This window comes from Bicyclus anynana, chromosome 15, assembly GCF_947172395.1.
Source record: "Bicyclus anynana chromosome 15, ilBicAnyn1.1, whole genome shotgun sequence".
NCBI classification, from domain to species: domain Eukaryota; kingdom Metazoa; phylum Arthropoda; class Insecta; order Lepidoptera; family Nymphalidae; genus Bicyclus; species Bicyclus anynana.
Window position 1 is genome coordinate 13,489,201 of NC_069097.1, and position 24,735 is coordinate 13,513,935.

The 24,735-nt window shown below is 36.1% G+C and overlaps 1 long non-coding RNA gene across 1 annotated transcript; it reads left to right on the plus strand.

Moving 5' to 3' along the window:
* The first annotated feature begins 1,736 nt into the window (after positions 1 to 1,736).
* Positions 1,737 to 24,356, plus strand: LOC128198796 (uncharacterized). Its single transcript, XR_008251498.1, has 2 exons — positions 1,737 to 2,052; positions 23,399 to 24,356. It is a non-coding gene; the product is annotated as an uncharacterized LOC128198796 (long non-coding RNA).
* The last annotated feature ends 379 nt before the right edge of the window (positions 24,357 to 24,735 follow it).

Here is a 24,735-nt window from a genome sequence, read left to right on the forward strand (position 1 = left end):
AAGGTTAGTCAAATTCGACAATGGGACGGTCTTTTGTGCATAGTTTTTTTGTTACCATAACCCGTGAAATGTTTGTTTTGTTGTCTAGTGGTGTGCTCTTGGGGATTTTTTGTCTGTGCCAATATTTGGTCGATACTAGGATGTGTAAATATTTTTTTGTGTACGTGCAAAGTTTGAAGTGTTGTCTTTGGCAATCATTTTGTTGGTACCTTGATTTGACTATTGTTAATTCGTTATGTTTTTTTATTATTAGTAGAAGAGTAATCTAAGTTCATATGTTTTGTTAAATACAACAAAACACATTTCTTTTACTCGTGGTTTCATTATAAATGCCATAAATAAAGATGCAACTCGAGGCATCTTACATTTATTATCTTGTTTAAAATATTCATGTAGTTTACTGCTAACCTGTTTGAATGTAAAACATACTTTTCTCTATACTTTTTATCTATATCGATCCACAATAAATAAATTCTTAAAAATTATAATTTTTAGTTTATTAAGAACGTCAAAAACGTCATAATGGCCCATGTAGTGTGATTTAACTATACGACTACTTGCAAAATAATAAATGCCTAAGTATATTACTGACAGTTTAACAGACTAGTAAAATAGAAGCTCGAAAACTTTAATAATTCATAAGTAACTCAATAGTATAATCTTATGAATACCCCTAAATTAGACGCTTCTATAACTTGTCTATGAGTTATTGCATCAAACCGAAAGATGCGCCGTGAGATAGGGGGTCAAAATGAATGGGGCCAACGAAATGGCCCCCATTCAAGAAATCCAACCGGAAGGGTTTGAGTTTATTACAAAAGATGAGACTTCCGGTCCATCGGACGTATTGTGGTATGGAATATCAATAAGCAGAGATAATAACGTATCTGACAACTGATTATATCGGTTTCATATTAAACTTACCTCTGGTGGATTGGTTAGTGGCAACGGAGATTGAGGTGCCAGGTTTGATTCAGTTTTGAAGTAAATAAAATGGTCGTTTGATGCAGTGGGTAGTTACTTTATCTGCTGTAAGTGACTTTTAATTATGTGCCTATATCAAAGGGCATGTTTCATTCTCACAATTACCTACTCGTATTAAGATACTATCCAATGACTGGGTGGCTTATACATTTGTATGTAGATATATTACATTTAGAGCCATGATAGCCCAGTGGAATATGACTTATACCTCCGATTCCAGAGGATGTGGGTACGAATCCTGTCCGAGCGTGCACCTCCAACTTTTCAGTTGTGTGCATTATAAGAAATCTATTACGTGTCTCAAACAATGAAGGAAAAACATCGCGAGGAAATCTGCATACCAGCGAATTAAATTATCTGCGTGTGTGAGCTCTGCCAATCCGCATTGGGCCAGCGTGGTGGACTATTGGCCTAACTTCTTTTATTCCGAGAGACTTGAGCTCAGCAGTGAGCCGAATATGGGTTGAGCATGATGATGATGATAATACTAAACATTGGAAATAGTTCATGTCCAAATGATTTTCCAGTGGTGGGAATCGAACTCACGGCCTTGGATGCAGTAGGGTCATCCACTGCACCAACCGGCTGCCTAATAAACTTTGCCTATGAAAAAGATAACATAAATCACCTTACCAGCTCGTATAGCAGTTAACTCCGCATCCGGTACTAAAGTACGACAAAAGACAAACGCATACTGTCAACGCGACAGACAGACAACTGATAACAATCGCCAACACGACGAACCTCCGTAATCCTTATTAATGCGGCCAATACATCAACCCTGAAAAACGTTACGGGGCACAAAAGGCCCCCTTCGAAAATAAATAATAAACTAGAAATTATATGCAAATTCACGACCCATAAGTTCCTATAGAAATTGTTAACCCTTTATCGGGCAAGGGGTAAAAAATGGTCATAATTTATTCACATTGTGAGATAGATTCACGGGACATTTTTAGTGCCATTCAAATATGTTCGACAACGGTGCTCAGACGTGTTTTAGTGCTTAATACGAGATTAAATTAGTTTTTATCGGTCAAGTGTAGTGTTAAAATATCTAGTCAAAAGGTACAGTATGTGTTGTTGCGTAGACATAAGTGTTAGTTTCGTTGATTCAGTATGTATGAAAGGAATGCCTGTTTAATATAAACCTTGCTTGATTTTTGAATTCATATTGAATTGTTTTAGACTTATTAGAAAATTTTTGATAATATAATATTTTTAAAATTAGGAACTAGCTAATTTAAATATTGTTTGAAAGTAGTCACTAGACCTGCTCTTGTTTACCGATAATTTTAATTGAATAAAATTATAGAACCATCAAATTCAAAATCTCACAATCTTGTGAAATATTATACCTACTGTAAATTTAAAATAGAAAATGTCTACTTAATGGTGGTTTTGAATTTATCGTATCAAACTAACTGTAATAAGTTTATAATTCTCAATATAGTTACGCATCTAAAGTACAAAAAAAATTATAGGTATTTCAGTGTTAGGTCTCAACATCAAATACTAGAAGATTATTATATAAAATTATTGTAGAGCCCTTGACGTATCACGTATTTCCAGTTACGACTAGGAGCGGAGCATTAAAAAATGTTGTTGCATTGGGGTCAAAAACGGAAAATTCATTTCTTTTGAGAGCTTCCGTTGCGTGTTGCGTGAACGGGTTAAAGTAACGCAACTGTCATTAGGCTATTGAGCGATAATTTAACGCAAATAAAACCACATGGCATAGTGATAGATATTGATATAGACTGCATAATATTGAATATCAATTATTAACTCTGTAACTCTTCCTTCAATTTGGAAGATTCGTTCTATTGGCGTTCCTAAGACAAACAGCCACTTTATGAATAAGAATAAACAATAACCTAATGGAAACTGTAACTCGATATATTTGTCAATACATTTTCCATCCAGCTATGACTCCTATGTACAAAATATATTCCTTTTGCAAACAACCTAAATATGTTTGACGATCATTTATCGTAAAATAAGACTTGTTATGTAAATAATAGAGTGTATTTTCGCTCGCGTTTTCCTTTGGATATACGGTTTTAAAAGAAATCCGCTGTCCCTTTAGTGTTTGCACATGTTTGATCGATTGACAACTTGTGGGTGGGGTCTGTATAGTTATTACCCCAAAATGTATAGAGGGATGTATTCTATGTATTGGCTTTCCCAAATTTTGGGTTCGTGAATAGTTATTTGAACAGTGTCCGTGTATTTAGTTTGGACATCTATTTAACTAATAGCTTTTTAGCTGACCCGCGTAATTTGTTATCTATTAATACGTTTTTATACAAAATTAATAATATAAAATTATTAAAATAAATATTTTAAATCTGATTTTCCAAATTTTTAGGATCATTAAGTTGAGTTAGCTGTGATAGCCCGATGGATTGAGTCGCTATCACCACTCTATCCATCGGACCTCTGGCTCCGATTCCAAATGGCGTAGGTTCGAATCTGGTCATGCACTCCAACTTTTCAGTTGTGTACATTTTAAGAAATTAAATATCATGTGTCGCAAACGGTGTAGGAAAAACACCTTGAGGAAACCTGCATACCTGAGAATTTTATTAATTCTCTACGTGTTTGAAGTCTGTCAATCCGCATTTGGTCAGCCGGGACTGGTAAACTAAGGCGTAACCCCTCTCTTTCAGAGAGGAGAGTTGTGCTCAGCAGTGAGCCGACTGTGGGTTGATGAATATAGTTTATAATATCTACCTAAATAGGTATTTAGGTAGATACTAAAAGTCAAACTACAACCAGGAAGCATGTACCAACGAATGGCTGTAACGATATGTACGTAAAAAAAACCTCATCAAAAAATACTAAATCATTAAAAAGAATGCTTAATTCAAATAAAGTTGCATTAGGCCTCATTCGCACGAGAGTTAAAAAAGCGATGCGTTAAAACCCAGCGTTGGCGAGCGTAGCGTATAGTATGAAATTGAATGGTCTATTTTCAACGCCCAAAATTGAAAATGCGACACTGCTCGATAAAAAAGCGTCGTGTTTTAAAAACGCTATCATGTGACATATCTACTTGGGAATGCATTTGTTGTATTCAATCGCTTCTTTAACGTCCGTTAAAAAATCTCTCGTGCGAATGAAGGCATAACTTAACCATATTCAAATTATTTTTTCAGTTAAAGGTTTCCTTACAAAGTAGCTTTACTTTGTAATGTTTCATTAACATAACAAGCATAGTTTAAAGAAATTGTCTCTAGTTGACCGTTTATAGTTGCAACATTATCCCTTTTAAATCGGTTCTAATTAGAAAAAAAATATCGCGAAGGCTTCGCACGAATGCGGTTACAACATGTCCAAAACATTAATTAAAACAAGTCAAGTTTAATTAATCTATACAACTTGCTAATGACTTTATACGAGAACTCGCGCAAATCTAATACGTACTTAAATAAGAATAGTTTGTCTAGTTTATATGACTCCGATTTTTAAGCTGAGCCAATCTAATACGTAGAATAAGAATAGTTTGTCTAGTTTGTATTACTCCGATTTCGGCTCGGCTCACTGTTGAGCACTACTCTCCTTTTAGAATTAGAAGGAAAATTCGCAGATATGCAGGTTTCCTCATGATTTTCTTTCGTGACACGTGACATTTCTTAAAATGCACATAACTGAAAAGTTGAAGGTGCATGTCTCAAAACAGATTCGAATCTACGCCTACCGAATCGAAGGCAGAGGTCATATCCACCGCGCTATCACAGCTGTTACGCATACAGATAATGATATATGGACTGATCTCTCTTAGTATCTCAAACCATATCGCTCCAAATGTCCCTCTAACCCATGATCTATATGCAGACGTACCACCAAGCGATTTAGCGTCGACGATGTCGCATAGAGACCGTTAGAGGTATGGGTAGAATAGGTTAGAGGTATGGGTAGAATCATCATCATCATCATATCAGCCGACGTTCGTCCACTGCAGGACATTGCCTGTTGTAGGGACTTCCAAACATCACAAGGTGTAAGGGGGAGGCTAGTACCAGTCAGTCTCCCCAACTGCCAACCTCACCTGCTCGTGGTGAACCCTGCAGATGGACCGACAAGGCTCTGTCGACTGAGGAATGGCGGTATATCCATTCTCACAGGATAGATTATGAAACGCCTCAGATCTACCCGCATGTCTAGCGTGGTCAGTACTGGGCAAAACTTTGTATTGACAGGTAGAATAGGTGGGTAGAATAGGTAGGTAGGTAGAAAGGTACCTCTTCAGAGTAACCCTGCTCCCATCTTTGACTGTATCGTCACTTAGAATCAGGTGAGATCGCAGTCATAAGGCCTAACCTATCATTGATAATAAAAATCCAAATCTCACCAGTGACGCCTGCGAGTCGAATGTCGTTTCATCCCCTTCGTCCTACCGCCCTCAGGCTCGACTTTGGCAAAGCTTCTGCGCTCGCCCGAACCCTCTGCCTCATTTTCTCCGATATTCCGTGAAATAGTCACAGAATTCGATCAAACGTATTTTAGGCTTTACGAGGCTTTTGCGTGATATCATAACAAAATAACAATAATCTGAGAGTTTTGAGAAATTGTGAAAGAATACACTGTTTTGTTTCAAAAATATGTAATAGGAGTATAATAAATAATAATAATTTCAACTTAGGTATTCTTTATTTTATCTACCTTCACTTTAGTTTACTTTTTCTAAAAAGGCTTCTTTATTACAATTCTTTATTACAATTCTTCGCTATTACCTAGTGACTAGTAGGTAATTAAGATAAGATCATCTAGCCTTGTCAATTAAGCCTAAAACAGAGTCATTAGCTTTCGTAGCTATTCAAAAGTGGTTAACTAAGTAACTAAAATGGTGGTTGTGTTATTTATTGACATCAAGTACTTGTTTATGTTTATATAAAAAATATAAAACACACTTTCAATAGGTAAAGACATGTGATAATAATTTATTGTACAGTTAGATAACACGTTCACCGTGTTACGAGAATTATTTTGTCGTATTTGAGTTTCAGGATGTGCAGCAGCTAATTGTCTGTACCTACCTCAATAGTGGTGAGGTACAGTTCTAACTATTCTATGCAGCACGGGATGTGGTTTCCCGTAAATTCACCGATTTAAAAAAATGCCTATAACTTTTAAAATATCGCACAGAGTCCCGGGCGATGCCAGCAGTGTAGATACAAGGACGTAACCTATCAATTCGTACAAAAATTTTGTATGGTGTGTTTCCGTGTCTCCAAAAACGTTTTCAGTCAGGACCTGATACGGGAAAATTAAGGTCGTAACGCAAAACAGTATCTCGTATCTCGTACTCGTTGACGCAGTGAAGATGTTAACATATAAAAAACAACATGTGAGTAAGTAATAGTCGTGTTCCACCTAAACACATGTCTAGGCATGCAGAAGCTACATCATAAAGCCTCATTTAACTTTTTTTTTGTGATCGCCAACAAATTTATAGCATGACCAAACCGGGAACCGAACCCGCTGCTATTTATCTGAGCGAGAGTCGTAAAATTTTATTTTGTTGTTTGTAACTTTGTATTAAGTGATGCCTAATAAAGAGTGGAGTTAATCGCCGATGATCAGTGCCCGTGATTATTGTAAACTGCTCGAGATATGCGCGGCTCTTCCTATCCAGTTTAAAGAGTTGAGATAAGAACATTCTTTCCAAAAAATCAAAGACTACAGACATTAAAATAAGTATTATTTGTGTTCATTGACCTGTGGATTTTAAGTGCTTAAAGCTTTTCTTAATTACCGGATACGGGAAGCTTTTAGATTTGTCAGTATATTTGTGCTGTGAAATATAAATGCATAAATTATATTTAATTTTATTTCTAAGAATATTTCAAAAATAAATTAAAAAAATATTGTTATCTACAATTAAGAACAGTTATTAGAAACGACGAAACCGTGTACGATCAAATTGTAAAATAATTAATGATTAAATTAATTTATCCTGCTGACCTATGCACTATTTTGGTCTTTATTTATAACGTCAAATCAATTGAGATATGAAACCCATCTATTGTATGAACATCGGATGACATAATATGCATCGGATGACATAGAATATTAATTTCGTATATAATATCAACTAGCATACGTCAAAGATAGTGAATTAGCCTGCCGTGTTAATAATAATAATAATACTTAACCATTTTATTTTTCAAAATTTTTAGTAGCTTGTATGGAAAACAGAATATTACATTTATATATATATAAACTAGGGGTTAGAGAGACAAATAAAGAATCTCGCTTAGCTCTCAGTTCTCTATCTACTATAACTAACCGACTGTAAAAAAACTCATAATGATAACCTCAATTTCGTTAAATGCGCCTCCAATATGATTTATCATTACGATAGTATCAATGTGATGAGTATTACCTATCATTATGTAGGAACTATTTAGATAAGGGATCAATCATGTCGTTAAGGTAATATGGGTAGGTCGTAACTTTAATAATATAACACTACTGACGCCGCGCGGTTTCACTCGCGTGTTTCCCGTTCCCTTAGTAATACGGAGCCTTACATCCTATATTCTCGATAAGTGGGCTATCTAACACTGAAAGAATTTTCCAGTAGCTCCTGATTAGCGCGATCAAGCAAACCAACAAACAAACAAACCCTTCAGCTTTATAATATTGGTATAGATATATTTTTCAGATCTACATGTAAGGAATATATTGGGCAAGCAAACCCGCGGTAAGGTTTTCTCGGATTACGAAAAAGTGTCTATAATTTTTGCGATATGTCCTAGTTTTCATTTCAAAACAAAAAAGCTGTTTTATTGTTTTTTTTTCTTATAAGAAAATAAAAACGCCTCAAATTATTTGTATATATGTATCGTAGTTATACGCTGTTTTTTTTTTCTATTTTAAAAATTTCCTTACTAAAGAATATATAGATTTTTGAATATAAAGTAAAATTTATCTAGGAACTATTTCCTTGCATTCATCGTTTTTTCTAATTTTGTGTCGTTACATTTTTTTTAAATAAAAACGCACTCGTTTGGTATAACAGAGTTTCCCTATCCATTCACCCTCAACCCTACACGACACGTACGTATATACCGTGCATGTAAGAGGGGTGGGCAAACTATTAGCAGATATAGCTATGCGTGTCCCTATACAATATCTGTCGTTCCGTCATCAGGTTCGATGTTCGATTTTATTTTACTCGCGTAGTTCCCGTTCACGTATATTACTCACTGATAATGTAGCCTTCAGTTAGTTAGAGAATTTAAAAATAAAAATAAAAAAAACAAGCAAATAAATAATTAATCTATGCTCTTTTTAATATTAATGGGCTCTTAGTAGAGTATTTGTTTATTCTGAGACAAACTGTAGATACTTAATTTGCCACGAATATTATAAGAAACCATTTTAAAACAGAATAAAAGTGAATATTAAATTTATATTAAGTACCTAAAACTAAAAACAGCAAGACAAGAAAAACCAATTTAGTTTAAAATTGTACCTACCTATAATCATCATTATCAACCAATATTCGGCTCACTGCTAAGCTCGAGTCTCCTCTTAGAATGAAAGGGCTTAAGCCAATAGTCCACCACGCTGGCCCAATGCGGATTGGCAGACTTCACACACGCAGAAAATTTGGAAAATTCTCTCGCCTATAATGCAATTTTAGAAAGTAGACTCTAGATGTATAAAATTCAAACTTTTTTGCCAGCCGACCCGCATTGGAATAGCGTGGTGTGTTTTAGCTCCATATGTATTCCTTTCCTATAGGAATAAAGCCCTAGGCTTATGTATTGGGCCGTTGAAATGGGTTGATAATGGTGATTAAAACTTGGTTAGTTTAAAGATTTTGAAATAATGATTAAAAGTAAAAGAAGCTTGAAAATTTATACCCACCCACCTACTCGTATATATCTATAGCCTATTAAATTGGAAAACGCACTAAATGATAGAACGTAAAATCTTATCAGAAAGTTGCACAGGCACCCGAATATTGCCAACATCAATTTTGTTTTATCATATTAACATGACCTACTAAGTTAGGGCAAAAAAAGGCCATCCTGATATTTAATTTTTAATCTTCTCACCACAAATCCAGACATACCAGTGTATAGAAAACAGAGTTGTGCAGGATATTTCATTATGTATTTGATTTGTTGCAAATTATATTAATTTTTTCTACGAATAGGTTACCTAATAAAGCTTTCAAATGAAATATAAAACTATGATAATAAAAAAAAATTACAACCATAATAATGTATAACTAATTTATTTTTGTGTTACTGTAAGGTTTATTTCTTTTTAAAAAAGTTTCAACGGTTTAAAATTTTTTAAAGGTGCTAAAAATAGATATTTATTAGATATTTATCTATCTCTTTAAATCCACCAAAGTTATAAAAAAATAATATTTAACAAAATTTATTTAACATTTTAAATTATTTTGAACAACAAACGTAATTCTTATCACTAGTTCTTACCTTAGGCGCAGCTTGAAGAAAAGTTTCTTATGTAAGTTTACGCGGCGCGGAAAAAAAAGAGGCTTTTATCACACAGAAAAAAAAAGAAATCCTATTACAAATAAAATGGAACGTCCCAATCATATTCATGCAAAGGCACAGATAAAAAAGAAAATAAAATTCAAATTTGGAAACCGGAGACGTGTCCCGAAGGAAATTCGAGAAAATCGTCGTCTCCAGGCGACGTACGGCGAGCGAATGTCCCGCTCAAACTACGCTACAATTTCCTCCACGAAAACCGATTCGACTGCGCTGTATAAGTATAGGGAAGGGTGGTTTTTCCTTCGAATTTCATAAGTATCTACCTTTCTTTATATCTAAGCGCAAGAACTACGCTCACCCCTTGAGAATACGTCGTGAGACTTGATCGCGGCATGACACGGCACTCGTGACAACCGACTTACGCGTCTCTATACAATTTCAAACTCTAAATGTTTTTACACAAGATTTAAATTCGTATACTCTTCCATGTAGTGTTGCGACCTTTTATCGAGCACACATTTCTAGGAAGGCTACGGTAACATAGATAAAATGTATTGGGTGGTGAGTAGAAATATATTTCTGTATGTAGATTCGCGTAGGTTTGAGTGTAAGGAATGGTGTGGGCTTCGTTTCACGTGACTGTAGTACATTTTTACGTGTACGTATAAAACGGGAAAGGGTATTGCGTGGTAAAATGTGAATTTTGATATGTAGATTGGATACGCCAAACAATTTGTCATAAAATGATATATTATAACCAGTATCGGGGCAACGTTACATGGTTTCCCTTTGTGTCTCTATGTAATTTATTGGTATCTATTTTTCAATTTACCTTTTATGTGCGCCGTGAAATACGGGGCGACCGTAACAAACGGAGTTCAATAGACGTAATGAGTGGAAAATTATAAATTTCGGACGCGTTAATTTTGGCGCCCAGAAAGCGACTCATGCGTTATATCACGGTGAAATAGGTTTCACGGGTAAACGATGAGACGATGGAAAAATTTGGGTCAAAGAAAATTTTTAGATGTAATCACAAATGAGTGTTCCAGAGCATCCGACGCATATTTAAAAAACGTGTCTTAAATAAATGCGAAATAATTCCGCAAGCAACAAGTTTCATTCATTCACGGGCAAGGGAGAAGGCAATCCAATTAGAAAGGGAAAGAGAGGAATTTAAAAAGTGAACGCCCGGAAAGTTAGGCGGGAAAGCTCCGTGCTAATAACCTGTTGCTTCCGCTGCTAAATTAAATATGAGAGCGGGACGCGGCGCATCCCTTGTCGATATTTTAAATTCCACTAAGTTAAGTCGCGACACCAAAATGTAGGTACATCTACCTTAGCGCTCTAAACTATCGTCTCTTTATCCACCTGATTTCCATATTTATGATATTGGATCTGCACGATACAAGTCTATCCCTCAGAATAGCACACATTCATCATTCCACAATTTATAAGCCGCCTTCTTCACCACCCTAGAGCACGAGTGTTATCGTCGAATATCGATAAAACAAAACGCTGACGTCGCACACACCCCTACACTTACTCCTTGACATAGGGTGGGAAAGAAACAGTTACACCCGAATGTCGACTTGTAAAAAAGGGATGGAAGATCGGACCGCGACGAGATAAGTGTTCTAATTTATACTCAAATTGCGAACGTCGTCACGAGAACCACGTGCTAAATAACCTCTTAACAATTTAGAGGACTTATAAGTCGCTTTCTTTTATTGCAATTTTGATCTTTATTTTAATAGCGGGAAGTGTTATATTGCGCTATGATTGTGTTGAGTAATATTGTCTAAAAATTTTCCATTTTCAAAAACCGAACGCGGCGCCTGGAGAGGGCTTACTGATAACTTTGTTCTTTATTACCATTTCGGTGGGTTTATAATCGTTTGATGGGAAAGTTTGCAAATTAATACATCAGATTTTAAAAGAAAGCCCGTGCATACTAACTAGGGCTCTGTCAAGGTTAAATCTTCGTAGGTATTTTATTAGTGAGTCGGTTACTGGGTTAACTGATTCTGTGCGGGGGCGGGTTTCACTCCTTAAGTAAATTTTGCACGTTCATTACGCAATTTGTAAAGGTTCGTTGACTTTGGTATTTAAAGGTTTTTAATGCGTTGTTTCTACATGAAACAACAATAAATCAAATCATTTATTTGCTGATACACAATTTTAAAAAGTCTTTATAAAATTTTTATTACAAAGTCTACCGTATTTGGCATGAAAATTATGTTTATGATAGCGGCTTTTATATGGGTTAAGTGTTGCCTTATATACTGTCAAGATACATTGGTATATAAACTTAATAATCGCTTTAAAATTACACCAGTTTAAAAGAAAAGTAGCCTATGTGTTAATCAAAATCTATCTCTACTTCAAATTTCAGGTGAAAGAGTATATTCATTATATTATCATATATATTCATTCATAGGTACCATCAAAATCATCAGGCTTTCGCAAATCCTCGAGAATCCATGGATTTCGGGATAAAAAGTAGCCTATGTGTTAATCCAAAGTAAAATCTATTTCCATTCCAAATTACAGCTAAATCGCTTCAGTAGTATTGGCGTTAAAGACAAACATATTACAAACATATTACAACCATACAAACATTCTCGTTTATAATAATAGGATAGGAAAAAGTATTAGTAGGATTTCAATACAATAAAAAATCACTTGACGATTAAAAATTATCAAGTTTTTTTTTTTTATTCTTTACAAGTTACCCCTTGACTACAATCTCACCTGATGGTAAGTGATGATGCAGTCTAAGATGGAAGCTGGCTAACTTGTTAGAAGGAGGTTGAAAATCCACACCCCTTTCGGTTTTTGCACGACATCATACCGGAACGCTAAATTGCTTGGCGGTATCTTCGGTCTTTGTCAGTAGGGTGGTATCTAGCCACGGCCGAAACCTCCCAGCCAGCCAAACCAGCGAAAAGTACAGTTAAACAAAAACATTATTTTATTGGTTGGTTAAGGTATTACATTAATTTAAACATTGAATTTCAATGTTTAAATTAATGTAAAACCTTAACACTATACTCTTAGTATGTTTAAGTTATCGATCAATCAAATAACTTTCTTTTAAATTGTGCGATAGTTAACGCCTTGATTTCATTTGGTGTGTGATTACATACCTTGACACATATTCTGGGATATTTTTTGAAAAATAACTTAGTAACATCCATCCATACGAAGTTTTCCATTTTTTTTATAAAGATTATGATGCGCTGTGCTGAATTTCATCAAAATCCATCGAGTAGTTTTTGAACGAAAGAGTAAGCCCTCATTCGCACTAGAGTTTTTTTTAACGGACGTTAAAAAAGAGTTCAAATACAACAAATACATTCCCTCGTATATGTTCACACGATAGCATTTTTAAAACACAACGCTCTTGTTCGAGCAGTGTTGTATTTTCAATTTTGGGCGTTGTAAAATAGACCTTCATTTAATTTCATATTATATTTGAACGCTTTTTTAACGTCCGTTAAAAAAACTCTCGTGCGAATTATGGATATTCAATATCATCCATCCTTACCCACTAAATTAAATCCCCGGATTGAATTGCAGTGATTTCCTGATCTCTCGGTTTTGAATCAGACCTATAAACCGTACTTTAGAATTTTACAAGCTAGATAATAGTAAGGAATGAACCATCTAAAGAAGGCAAATTAAGACGAAAAAATAAAAACCAACAACTTGAACTACGTACGAATAATTAACCGCAGAGCCAATAGAGTTAGCGGAACGATGGAATTCGTTAAAAATAACAACAGGCCGGTATAATCTGACTAAGAATTTTCATTTTCTATTTCAAAAATATAATCTATCAAAACGAGCCAATAGTCCACCACGCTTGCGTATATAATAATAGTGCACTCTGCAATGCAATGGCAGACATCACACACGCAGAGAATCAAGAAAATTCTCTGGTATGCAGGTTTGCTCACGATGTTTTCCTTCACAGATTGAGACACGTGATATTTAATTTATATTTAATTTCTTAAAATGCACACAACTGAAAAGTTGGAGGTGCATGCCCCGGACCGGATTCGAACCCACACCCGCCGGAATCGGAGGTAGAGGTCATATCCACTGAGCTATCACGGCTTTAGTAGTCTTTGCATAAAGATTAATAAACATCTATACATTACATTACATTTATCCATACGAACTTTCCCATCTTTTTATAAAGATCTAGCGGACGCTTGCAACTTCGTCTGCGTGGAATTCAGTTTTTCACAAATCCCGCGGGAACCAATTAATTTTACGGGATGAAACGCCTATGTGTTAATCCAGAGTAAAATACATTTCTATTCAAAATTTCAGCCATTTCGCTTCACTAGCTGCTGCACAAAGGAGGAACAAACACTTTCACACAAACTTTCGCATTTATATATTAATTAGTGTGTGTGTGAGTGTGACTATCACGACCTTTCCTCTTCAATTACTCGGTGAGTTAGGTACGACATAGTCCAATAGGTGGAGATCGAACCCTTGATGGTCTTGAGTCTGATCCTTTTACGGTATTACCCTGGTTTTATAGGTAAGATCATCATCATCATCATATCAGACGATGGACGTCCACTGCAGGATATAAGCGTTTTGTAGGGACTTCCAAACATCACGATACTGAGGCACCTGCATCCAGCGAATCCCTGCGACTCGCTTGATATCGTCAGTCCACCTGGTGGGGGGTCGGCCAACACTGCGCTTACTAGTGCGGGGTCGCCATTCCAGCACTATGGGACCCCAACGTCCATCGGCTCTTACTATGTGCCCCGCCCATTGCCACTTCAGCTTCGCAACTCGCTGAGCTATGTCGGTGACTTTGGTTTTTCTGCGGATCTCCTCATTTCTGATTCGATCACGCAGAGATACTCCTAACATAACTCGCTCCATCGCCCGCTGTGTGACTCTGAGCCTTCTTATAAGGCCCATAGTTAGCGACTTGATCGCTAACTATAGGTAAGATATTATTTAGAAATTAACCATCTGTCCTTTAATAGTGCCACTTGAGAAATGCAGCAGCAAGAAGGCAAATTAAAACGAAAAAAAAAAAAAATAACCAACAACTTGAACTACGTACGAGTAGTTAACCGCAGAGCCAATAGAGTTAGCGGAGCGGTGGAATTCGTTAAAATTCTAACAAGAGGCCGGTATAATCCGGTCGGAGTAAGATTTGTCGGTAAATAATAATTCTGCCTACATCCGCGCGATCGGTGGATGCATATTGTCGTCTAACAAGCAACCCTTGAGATGTCGATGGGGGAGCACTACAGCTGGACCTATGCGGAGAACGTGCATCGTGAAAATTTCAAGGATTGTATGATACTTACGCTTAGAGACGCCCGCCAGTTAGTCCGTGTGGAAAACGCTTACCCTTCAAGTTTCAAAGAGCAGATTTTCATACAAAACGTATCCATCATGACCCTTCCTCTTTATTTTTGTAATCCGAATAATAGATCCAGAGATCGCTAGTCTCTGGATCTATTAGCCTAAACAAACAGACTCTTCCACTTTATTGATAAGAATATAGAAGCGTGTAAGCGAGAAAACGAATTGTGATAGCCCAGTGGATATGCCTTCGATTCGGAGAACATAGGGTCGAATTCCATCTTGGACATGCAACTCCAACTTTTCAGTTATGTGCATTTTAAGAAATTAAATATAATGTGTCTCAAACGGTGAAGGAAAGATATCGTGACTCGTATCGTACTTTACGTATCTCCGTGTACTCGTATCTACGTGTGTGAAGTCTGCCAATCCGCAATGGGTCAGCGTGGTGAACAATTAGCCTAACCCCTTTAATTAAGATCCGAATATGGGTTGTTAATGAATACCTACTAATACTAATCTACTACTACAAAATAATCATCTATGTATGCATATTATCAATAAAATATTACGTTACGTTACGTAACTTACACTAAAGTAAAACGGCTACAAACAAACAAAGCAACATGCAAATTAGCTTTTAACATACACAGACATAGAACAATTTTACGTACTTTCTACGATCAAGCTTACCCAATCGCCTCAGTAACATTTCCCGTACCACCTTCTCCTCCAAAGCCGTGTCGCCTGTCAAAACGAATGGGAAATATGCGAGAAAGAGTGACTGGATAACAAGCACCCACACATGGGGTCGGCGGCCATCTTGAAAACCATTCACTATCGGGAAATTTAGTTTGGCTCCTGAGGAATTGGAAATAAAATAAGGACGAATAAAACATTACGTTATATCTATAACGAGTAGGTGGCTTTTCTGAAAATGACTCGTATTAATGTTCATTGAATAGTATTATTATGTGTAGTCTCTTGCTGAATAGCCTTCCTCAATTGATGGGCTATCTAACAGTTAATAGATTACTCAATTTGAGTCACTAACTCTTGAGATTAGGTCTCAATATTAAATCGAAATAGACTTTCGTACGTAGGTAAGCTTCGGAAGCTTCGAAGAACGTAAGTCATGTTAACTTTTATATGTATAGGCACAAACTGCCTACATACCTTTCAGGCTGACAAATTGATCAGTAGACAACAATTATTTTTATTGTTTTACGCATTTTTGAGATTTGGAAGTCTGCTGAATTATTTTCGTTATCAAGAATTAATATAGAGCGATTTTCATGTAGTTTTTGCGAATAAATCAAGTGAGTAGGAAATAAAGACGCCCGCTACAGATTATGCGAAAGGGCCGGTTAAGGGCGGCGAATTATGGCGGACGTCATAAAATAAAAGTTATAACATCAATGTTTTAATTCTGAACTAAATTTACATTTTGTATTTCCTTAATAATACATACATAGAATCTAAATTCCTCCATTGGATTATGACCAATTAAAACAACGTCTTATGACGTAAAACTTATTTAAAAAAGAACACATAACGAGAACAAGCAAATCCACAAAGAATTGAAACGCCACGGCCGATAAGGCGGCTCCACTAGTGATGGAGAATAATTTGCGAGTCGATTTAGCGCCGCTTATTTTCGGATAGGACCAGTGGAATCGAGTACCGACTGAAACAAATGTGCTGCATTCATACGCGCGTAGTGATGGGACTGCGTCGAAAATGTTATTTGTAGAAACTTCATTGTACTTTTTTTTTTACATTAATAATTTTAACGACTATTTATTTCTTCTCTTATAAATTACCAAATCAAGCTTACTTAACTAATTATGTGACTAATAAGTAATCTTACTTTGATATAGGTACAATACGCACAATAACTTAATCTTAGTCTATAACTAACTATTTTAAATGTCACTTTGTGTAATATAGTAAAGTGAAAGTGAAAGTGAAAATATAGTAAAGTAGATACTTTACTATATTTTCAATGCCCTATTGCGAGGACAATAAAATTAGTAAAATGATTTCCAAGGGAAAATATTCGATACCGAATCGTATCGCTAAATTCGAGCAAACGCTAGGCATTATATTATTATCTACATCTACGTAATATGGAGAAATTTTTTTTGGAATAATAAAAATACAAGAAATACTTGAATATACTCGTGTGTACTTTCATTTAAAAATTAAAGTTTTTATTTATAAAAAAAGAAAGAAGGATCTGACCATACCAACCTTCACACTTCTAAATATATATACCTACTACAAGACGGTTTAAGTATATAATTATATATTATTTTAATAGGCATATAAAACATTATCTAGTCAAAGAACATTAAAAAATAAATAAATAAGTTGAACAAGTCGGTATTAAATTGCAACGGATCATAAATTAACAAAAAAGTATTATGTATTATAGAAGAGTAGCATTATGTATGTCAGTGGCTATCGCATTCTTTTATATGTTAATTAGAATTGAAAAAAAATATAAGTGCGGTGTGAAACGGCAGCTTACGCATCAAATGACTTGATAATAGTTTTCTAATTAAGGCTTTGCTGTTGATTCAATTATTTTTTACCTGTACAGATAAAGATTTAGTGATGTGAACACAGTCTTGGTCAAAATCTATTAAGATCTGTATTATTTGAGTATTTATTTTGAAAATATACAACAATTTTTTTATCGATACTCTTTTATGATAAAACGATTTTTACCGAGAAACCAAAAATGGTTAGTGTTAAATACTTAATTGTACATTGTTCATGTAAATAATAAAAAAATAAAATCAAAATCTTGTAAGCACTTACAAGATTTTGATTATATTTTTTTGTTATTTGAAAGGTGCAACATATGGGAGTGCTCTTATCTAAGTATGTGATCTGATTTTGGGTGAATTTTTTTTAACTTGCCAATAGCTTTTCTTTTGTCTTGACAGGCCAATGTTTTTGTGTGTTTAATATGTTTTTAAGTAGTACACCCACATACCCGTTTATAATCAAATAATTATCGGTTTCTACATTGGTAGGTACATAAAGGCGTCATGACCTACAGAATAGCATATAGTTAGTGGTACATTTTGATTTACTTGAGTTTGGTATTATAGCCAGACAGTGGCTATAAGTAGGTACATGTGTACAAGCTATTTCATTATAATATGCGCTCTAATTTCATGATGTTTTCATAGTATAGATAAATATTCACAGTATCGATAATAACCATTCCGTACATCACTATTCCAAACGAAGTGTATCGCGTTGAAGCGAGGAATTTCTGTTCTAGTATAAATGCGTACAGTTTTGCTTGTGACGTCTCACCATCAATTACGTTTTCGTAAAGTAACAACACTTTAGTAGGGAGACCATTTGTTTTTATTTATAGCCCGACTTAAGTAAGGGTTACACTATAGGGTGAGGCTATAGAATATGATGCGATGATGTTGATTATTCGATATCTTTCTATATAAAAGCGAAAGGTCAGGTCACAATCACGACTTATCTTAAATCGCTTGACGTATCTATCTGCCTACTGAGATAAAATTTGGCAGGGTGGTAGTTATTACCGGATTTTCCAAAAGGGCCGGATTTAAGAGGTCTAAGAGCAGACGAAATCGCGCCCGTTTGCATTGCAAGTTCATGATATTTAGGTAAATCAAATTGCTTTTTAAGGTTTTTACCATAGCTATTTATTTATTTAGTATTAATAGAACTACTTGCCGAGGTTGTTTGTAAACAGCACCGTTTTTTTTTATTCTTTACAAGTTAGCCCTTGACCACAATCTCACCTGATGGTAAGTGATGATGCAGTCTTAGATGGAAGCGGGCTAACTTGTTAGGAGAAGGATGAAAATCCACACCCCTTTCGGTTTCTACACGGCATTGTACCGGAACGCTAAATCGCTGGGCGGTACGTCTTTGCCGGTAGGGTGGTAACTAGCCACAGCCGAAGCCTCCCACCAGCCAGACCTGGACAAATTAAGAAAATCTCAATCTGCCCAGCCGGGGATCGAACCCAGAACCTCCGTCTTGCAAATCCACCGCGCATACCACTGCGCCACGGAGGCCGTCATTATCATTATCCAATGACCGTTTTTATCATTGGTAGTTATTTGGTATAACTTAATGTGTCCATCGCCTAAAACTTTGCTTTACATTGCGTGCTGTGAACTAGCATTAAGGTCGATCATATCATATAATCTGTACTTTATAACTGCTAAATTTCATCGCAGTTACTATACCATCATATTGTATAATATAACTCTTAAGCGTACTCATTTTAAGGCCTATATTGGAATGCATCATGCTCCTTGAATGTCTATATTTTAATGATCCAAATGCTTTATTGCTGTATTAAAATTATCATTTAAATTAAGTACTTATTTACATAACTGCTTGTTTAATAAAAATCAAAATGTTAAATCTAGCAGCCATCTGATTTTAGTAAAACTATCGGCTTAAATCGTATCGGAGGATTAGTCTCTACTCTGCTAGGTAGCCTTATCAACTTGATAGGCAAACATTCATCTTTCAACGAAAGAAAATGTCTCAAGGAAGTAAATATATCATTTTTAACCGAGTTAAAAAAGGACGGTCATTTCGTAGTTTCATAACCAATATAAATATTTTTTTTTTATTTGAAAGAGTATAGCTACTTTCAGATTGGTCCCATTTAATTTTCATGCTTTAATTAATACGCCACTGGCTTGGCACCGAGTTCAAAGTGATCAGAAGGCAGCACATGCGATGTTATTTTTGCTTTTTAGTTTCTTTTCGTGATTTTGAAGTATTTTGTGCAGATTCAAAACATACCAAACCGCAGGCAAAAGCTAGTAGATATATCAATAAACCGTTGTAGGCGGGATATACAGAAAATATTCCATAAATCGACACATTGTCAAAACAAATATATGAAAACCTACACAATATCGATACATTTTATTGTGTACAGACAGACAAAATAACAATAGAACAAATGATGTCTCATTATTTATTAACAGAACAAACATACGGAACGGGGAATTTCCACGAATTCCAACAACCAGTGACATGGAAAAATGAATAATATTACAGGAGACGCACACTTTAGCCTATTTCATGTTAGAGCCTTCTTCTACCAAATACGACACTACTACGACACGACACGACAAAAACCATCAATTACGATTTACGACATCCTCTGACTACGACAATAAACAAAGAGTCTTATCATCATCATCTGAACATAAGCCTCTCTTATTGACTTGGATCGCCGTGATAGCCCAGTGGATATGACCTCTGCCTCCGATTCCGGAGGGTGTGGGTTCGAATCCGGTCCGGGGCATGCACCTCCAACTTTTCAGTTGTGTGCATTTTAAGAAATTAAATATCACGTGTCTCAATCGGTGAAGTAAAACATCGTGAGAAAACCTGCATACCAGAGAATTATCTTAATTCTCTGCGTGTGTGAAGTCTGCCAATCCGCATTGGGCCAGCGTGTTGGACTATTGGCCTAACCCCTCTCATTCTGAGAGGAGACTCGAGCTCAGCAGTGAGCCGAATATGGGTTGATGACGCCGATTGACTTGGAAACAACACTGTTTTGTGTCACTTGCATCTAGAGGTTCCCAGCAACCTGCGTGATATCCTAGGTCCGCCTAGTGGACCAACATTGTACTTTCCAGTATAGGGTCGCCATTCCACCACCTTGGGACCCCAACGTCTATTGGCTCATCGAAATAAACCCCCGCCCAGTGCTAGATATTGCGACTCTTTGAACTACTGCCTTTGCTGAGTGAATTAGAGCCTTTATATGTGGCTCATTGGTAGCGACCAATTTAAGACAAAAATAATCAGATTTTTTTCAGTATTTCAGTTTTAATTTTTTATCTGCAATTTTTTTTTAAGCAACGCGACTTGTATACGACACGATTATTTATCGTGGTCGTGGAAAATATTCTTAAAACGTGTAACACACACGTTGACACGATGGAAATGTACGCTTATTTGGCCGAATGTCACATCCATAGGTGAAAATTCAACATCGTGATATGACGTTACCCTTTCTTTATCAAATACAAACACACTCGTCCATAATAAGGTTTCCTTTTGTACGCACACTATACGCACACATACAGCAAGTATATTCGCAAACAAAAATCAACTTTATTTTTAGTTATATATGGTTCATGTTTGTCTAACGTATAATCAATATCGAAATTAATCATTACATTAAATTATAAATTCTATAGCGATGGTAACAGAACACAATTTCGATTGTTCAGTACAAAGTTTTAAGTATTCCCATGTCTATTCTATACAAATTGGCATCGATGTGCAATTTATAAAACTCAACTCTAATACTCAAGACTGAAGGTTGAGATTAACATGAACTTGTATAGGTTTAGAACAGCGTACGTGGTGAGTGTATCACGTAAAAAGCACGCTGACAGCCGACATAAGCAATAAATAAATAAAAGCTGGAACATGTAGTGACTTTAACTCTGCTACTTCGATTCTCTTTCTACAAACGCTAACGCTTCGGAAACGAAAAAAAATGTAAGGGAATGACAGATCCGATCGAACTTCATAACGTGACGTGATAGCAAATGTTATTTCCACACATTTTTAATTTTCGAAGCGCTTGCATTGTAGAAAGAGAATCGACGTGACGCATGGCTAGTATCCAAGAGGTCTTGAATACAATGATAAACAGTAGTTTATGTAGGTATATAACATCTTAAGTTAATATTTTAAACACAATTTTATTTTTACCTAATATTTGTAATAATGTTTTGAATGGCTCATCCTGGAAAAAGGATGTTTTTTTTTAATTCTTTACAAGTAAGCCCTTCACTACAATCTCACCTGATAGTAAGTGATGATGCAGTCTAAGATGGAAGCGGCCTAACATGTTAGGCGGAGGATGAAAATCCACACTTATTTCCGTTTCTACACTACATCGTACCGGAACGCTAAATCGCTTGGCGGTACGTCTTTGTTGGTAGGGTGGTAACTAGCCACGGCCGAAGCCTCCCACCAGCCAGACCTGGACCAATTAAGAAAACCTCAATCGGCTCAGCCGGGGATCAATTAAGCTTCAAACTTACTAAGCTGTTATAATGCGAGTTTGTGAGTCGATATTATTTGAGTCTGGCACAAAACCTATGAATTGTTAACGACAATGGCTGGTACCGACGAATTAACGTCATCTTTGGGGCTTAGGGACGAATAGTCCCCAGTTTGAGCCGTTAATGATTTTTTAAAAGAAAGAAAAATCCAATATTTCATACCGCAAGACTTCATGATTCATAGTCGGTAACCGGTAACCACTAACTACCATACCAATATTTTTTATAAATCTTAATGTGTTGTTTAAATCTCAGATAGGTTATCATTGCTCATTTTACATGGCATGAACTATTTCAATTGAATCTGAAGGGATGCTGGGTTTTTCCCAACTCTGCGCATCTCTGCCGCGCATTTTCCAAAATGGCGGATGCGTAGCTTCATTTTCTCTGACGGAATTTTAAAAAATTAGTGCACAGTACTTCGTGAATTAATTACTTAAAAAAACCACTCAGTGATTGACAAGTGATACAATGTTTTATTTATTACAAGTATCCAAGTCTTTGGCGAAGTATTTCATACTGTCTTCGTTGAGTATGGATGACATTGATAAGGCAACGGAAATAATTCAGGCAAGAATATTATATCCTTTTTAATGTAATGTGAAAGTGAATTCATATTTTTTTTATTACTAGTGTTATTATTGTAATAATTGAGAAACAAAGAACATCTGTAAATAGACGAAATGTTATTGAGCCATTTTATAGTGCTGCGCGCGCAAGCTGTCAGGCGGATTCGGAAAACAAAATTCGGGTCCAGTTTCATATCTATATCGATGCTTGCTTATAAAACACTACAACTATAGGATAGAGAATTTACAGATATCGGACAATTGCGAAAAAGCAAGGCTCGCCACGTAAACAGAGGCGGATTTGCCTTATAAGACCTAAGTAGGAGTTAAAAAAGTCAATTACACCCGAAGCCCATCAACCCAGAACACTGTCTGGAAGAAATCGCTACTTAGCGATTAGGTCGCCTTTTATATGCTGATCTCTTCATAATATGTTTCTATTTCTCGTGTTGTCATTGTGGTGTGCAAATAAAGTATATAATATAAGTATAATAAATGGTGGCTCACTGCTGAGCTCGAGTCTCCTCTCAGAATAAGAGAGGTGAGGCCAATAGTCCACCACGCTGGCCCAATGCGGATTGGCAGACTTTACTCACGCAGAGAATTAAGAAAATTCTCTGGTATGCAGGTTTCCTCACGATGTTTTCCTTCACCGTTTGAGACACGTGATATTTCATTTCTTAAAATACACACAACAAAAAAAACGAAAATTCGAACCCACACCCTCCGGAGGCAGAGGTCATATCCACTGGGCTATCATGGATCTAAAGTCCACATGCCCAATGATAAACACTACTGTGGCAGAGAGGTCGTTAGAAGAGGTACATTTTTAACCGAAGGTTCTCAATTCAAGTCTATGTTTTATTAATGATTTTTTATTCTGTTTCAGGAGAGTGCCATCGTGTTTGTCAACAATGTCACTTCTGCAATCACTAAGTCGTCCTAAATAATTATCCTATACGTATGCTTAATTACTCAATCTTCTATCAAACTAAAAAAAATAATTGACTATGCAATTTCGAAAAGGGCACAAGTCTGAAAATTTCAAATGTCCAGGAATAAAAAAAACGATTTAGCCTACTTATGTATCTAATTAGTGATTTGACTTTACTATATACTTATAATATATTTTTATTATACTAAGATAATGTCCTATAACTTAATCTTAGTCTTTCACTAATTATTACTTTTGTAATGTATAATTTGTAAAAGTAACTATTGTGTTATATTTTGGTGTTAATTAGCCTTTGAAAATTACTAAAATTATTCTTTTTAAAATTAATGTAAACATTTTATTAGATACGTTATATTTGTCAGATGTAAGTATGTACAGATAAGCCGTGATAGCCCAGTGGATATGACCTCTGCCTCCGATTCCGGAGGGTGTGGGTCCAAATCCGGTCCGGGGCATGCACTTTCAACTTTTCAGATGTGTGCATTTTAATAAAGCCGTGATAGCCCAGTGGATATGACCTCTGCCTCCGATTCCGGAGGGTGTGGGTTCAAATCCGGTCCGGGGCATGCACCTCCAACTTTTCAGTTTGTGCATTTTAAGAAATTAAATATCACGTGTCTCAAACGGTCGAGGAAAATCATCGTGAGGAAACCTGCATACCTGAGAATATTCTTAATTCTCTGCGTGTGTGAAGTCTGCCAATCTGCATTGGGCCAGCGTGGTGGACTATTGGCCCAACCCTTTTCATTCTGAGAGGAGACTCGAGCTCAGCAGTGAGCCGAATATGGGTTGATAATGCACAGAATATCCGACATTTGTGCCCTTTTCGAAATTGCATATTCAATTGTGTCTATATGTTTTGTTTTTAAATAATAACCTCCTATTTTGAGTATGTATTAGTTTTATTGTACCTAATATATTACACAAAGGTTAATGACGATAAAGTTTAATGGTATTTTTATAGCACGTCTAAGATGTCGGTGAATTATTCCTGAAGACAGATTTAGAGCTAAGACTCACCATACCGATCCAATGTGGGTTGGTGGGGTTACTGTAGGTATCATCATCATCGTCGTCATATCAGCCGATGGGCGTCCACTGCAGGACATAGGCCCTTTGTAGCGACTTCCAAACATCACGATACTGAGCCACCTGCATCCAGCGAATCCCTGCGACTCGCTTGATGTCGTCAGTCCACCTGGTGGGGGGTTGATCATCACTGCGCTTTCGAGTGCGGGGTCGCCATTCCAGCACTTTGGGACCCCAACGTT